The sequence below is a fragment of the Bos grunniens genome, chromosome 9, assembly GCF_055505025.1.
Source record: "Bos grunniens cultivar Pamir isolate PY7600 chromosome 9, Bosgru_T2T1.0, whole genome shotgun sequence".
NCBI lineage: Eukaryota > Metazoa > Chordata > Mammalia > Artiodactyla > Bovidae > Bos > Bos grunniens.
Window position 1 is genome coordinate 26,124,052 of NC_141173.1, and position 3,614 is coordinate 26,127,665.

The following is a 3,614-nucleotide window of genomic DNA, read 5'->3' on the forward strand; positions in this document are numbered from 1 at the left end:
CTAGCACTTTGAATAAACAGTGCTGCTGCTGCTGCTGCTGCTGCTAAGTTGCTTCAGTCGTGTCCAACTCTGTGCGACCCCATAGACGGTAGCCCACCAGACTCTCCCGTCCCTGGGATTCTCCAGGCAAGAACACTCCGTTGCCATTTCCTTCTCCAATGCATGAAAGTGAGAAGTAAAAGTGAAGTCGCTCAGTCGTGTGGGACTCTTAGCGACCCCATGGACTGCAGCCCACCAGGCTCCTCCATCCATGGGATTTTCCAGGCAAGAGTACTGGAGTGGGGTGCCATTGCCTTCTCCGAAACAGTGCTAGAAAACTGGTATTTTAACAGAATAAAAATAAAATTTTCTCAACTCACATCAATACACTAAAGTTACATCTGAGTGAATGAATCATAGATCTAAAGGTGAAAGGCAAAACAATAGGTTTTCTAGAAGATTATATAGAAGACTAACTGTGACTTGACTTAGGAAACTCAGTATTTCTTAAACAGGACACAGTAAGTTGTCACTATAAACAAAAAAGTTTTTGAATTTATATGCAACAAAATTGAAAACATCTGTTTATGAGATAGCAATATTAAACAAGTAAAAAGCACAAATTGAAGAAGAGTTTAGACATAGAATATTTTAAGAACTCCAGCGGAACAAGTGAATAAAGAAGATGGACAATCCCCTCAAAGGAGGCATAGATCTAGACCCATCACAGCTAAAATCCAAATGACCTGTAAACATGTGAAGAAGTGCTCATCTACAGTACTAGAAATCAGGAAAATAAAAATTACAAACAATAAGTGATGGTTACACAGTTCTGTGAATATTCTAAAAACCACTGAATTGTTCACTCAAGAAATGAGTAAATTGTGTGGCATGTGAATACTGTCTCAGCAAAACTATTATGAAAAGTAATATATAGCACAATTAGTACATACTTATCAAAATGACTAAAATTAAAAGGATTGTCCTGGTGAGAATGCAGAACAATTAAGTTGTTAATCACTTCTAGTGAGAAAGTGAATTGATATAACCACTTGGGAAAATAATCTGACACAATCTGTTAAAGTTGAAAACGTGCATACAGTGTAACCAGCACCTTAACTCCAAGGTACATGTGCATTCTAAGTCACTCCAGTCATGTCTGAGTCTGTGTGACCATATGGACTATAGCCCGCCAAGCCTCTCTGTCCATGGAATTCTCCAGGCAAGAATACTGGCATGGGTTGCTACGCCCTCCTCCAGGGGATCCTCCCAACCCAGGGATCAAACTCATGTTTCTCATATCACCTGCATTTGCAGGAGGATTGGAAAGCCCCAGCTCCAAGGTATCAGTTCAGTTCAGTCGCTCAGTTGTGACCAACTCTTTGCAACCCCATGGACAGCAGCACAGCAGGCCTCTCTCTCCATCACCAACTCCCAGAGGCTACTCAAACTCATGTCCATTGAGTCAGTGCCATCCAACCATCTCACCCTCTGTCGTCCCCTTCTCCTCCCGCCTTCAATTCTTCGCAGCATCACAGTCAATTGAAGAGTCAGTTCTTCCCATCAGGTGGCCAAAGTATTGGAGTTTCAGCTTCCGCATCAGTCCTTCCAATGAATATTCAGGACTGATTTCCTTTAAGATGGACTGCTTTGATCTTCTTGTAGTCCAAGGGACTCTCAAGAGTCTTCTCCGACACCACAGCTCAAAAGCATCAATTCTGTGATGCTCAACTTTCTTTACAGTCCAACTCTCACATCCATACTTGACTACTGGAAAAACCATAGCTTTGACTAGACAGAACTTTGCTGGCAAAGTAATGTCTCTGCTTTTTAATATGCTGTCTAGGTTGGTCATAACTTTTCTTCCAAGGAGTAAGTGTTTTAATTTCATGGCTGCAGTCACCATCTGCAGTGATTTTGGAGCCCCCCAAAATTAAGTCTCTCACTGTTTCCACTGTTTCCCCATCTATTTCCCATGAAGTGATGGGACCAGATGCCACGATCTTAGTTTACTGAATGTTGAGCTTTAAGCCAACTTTTTCACTCTCCTCCTTCACTTTCATCAAGAGGCTCTTCAGTTCTTCTTTGCTATCTGCCATACGGGTGGTGTCATCTGGATATCTGAGGTTATTGATATTTCTCCCAGCAATTTTGACTCCAGCTTGGGCTTCATCCAGCCCAGCATTTTTCATGATGTACTCTGCGTATAAGTTAAATAAGCAGGGTGACAATATACAGCCTTGACGTACTCCTTTCCCAATTTGGAACCCATCCTTTGTGCCATGTCCAGTGCTAACTGTTGCTTCCTGACCTGCATACAGATTTCTCAAGAGGCAGGTCAGGTGGTCTGATATTCCTATCTCTTTCAGAATTTTCCACAGTTTGTTGTGGTCCACACAGTCAAAGGCTTTGGCATAGTCAATAAAGCAGAAATAGATGTTTTTCTGGAACTCTCTTGCTTTTTCCATGATCCAGTGGATATTGGCAATTTGATCTCTGATTCCTCTGCCTTTCCTAAATTCAGCTTGAACATCTGGAAGTTCACAGTTCATGTACTGTTGAAGCCTGGCTTGGAGAATTTTGAGCATTACTTTACTAACCTGTGAGATGAGCACAATTGTAAGGTAGTTTGAGCATTCTTTGGCATTGCCTTTCTTTGGGACTGGAATGAAAACTGACCTTTTCCAGTCCTGTGACCACTGCTGAGTTTTCCAGATTTGCTGGCATATTGAGTGCAGCACTTTCACAGCATCATCTTCTGGATTTGAAATAGCTAAACTGGAATTCCATCACCTCCACTAGCTTTGTTCATAGTGATGCTTCCTAAGGCCCACTTGACTTCGCATTCCAGGATGTCTGGCTCTCAATATCATGTAACAATTCAAATGGGAAAAGAATTTGAAGAACAGATATATGTATATATATATAGCTGAATCCCTTTACTGTACACCTGGAACTATCACAACATTGTTAATCAATTTTATTTCCTTTTTAAAAAAGGAATACATATGTGGGGAAAGTGTGTGAATTTTTATGCAGCTCTATGAATAGATAAAACTGAAATGTGTCCACTAATTGACATCCTTTGATGGTCGTTAAGTGGATGGGTCTGTACTAATATTATTTTCTATACAATAGATTAATAAGTTCAACATGTGTTCTTCCTTTCCCTGGGGTTATTTTTAACTCATTTAAGATGTAACTCACTTAGAGCACCTGAAGACCAAAAGATATAAGAGATGGGAGGGAGGTTCAAAAGGGAGGGAATATATGTATACCTATGGCTGATTCATGTTGAGGTTTGACAGAAAACAACAAAATTCTTTAAAGAAATTATCCTTCAATAAAAAAAAAATAAAAATTTTTAAAAAGTCTGAAAACTAAAAACCACATTGTGCTTAAGGTTGAAGTCACCATGAATGTATCAAGTAGCTGTATCCTAGTGATTATTTATCAGTATTAGACTTTGCAAGGACATACTAATATATAATAAACTACAACAAGGTACAGGATAAACGTTATAAATAACATTGGAACAACCTTAAAATCTTTGACATCTGGCTAGAGAACACAATCCAGTCAACGAAACAAAGTAGAAAGTTGTGATTCGTAAGAGCCTTACCTCCTCATTAAAA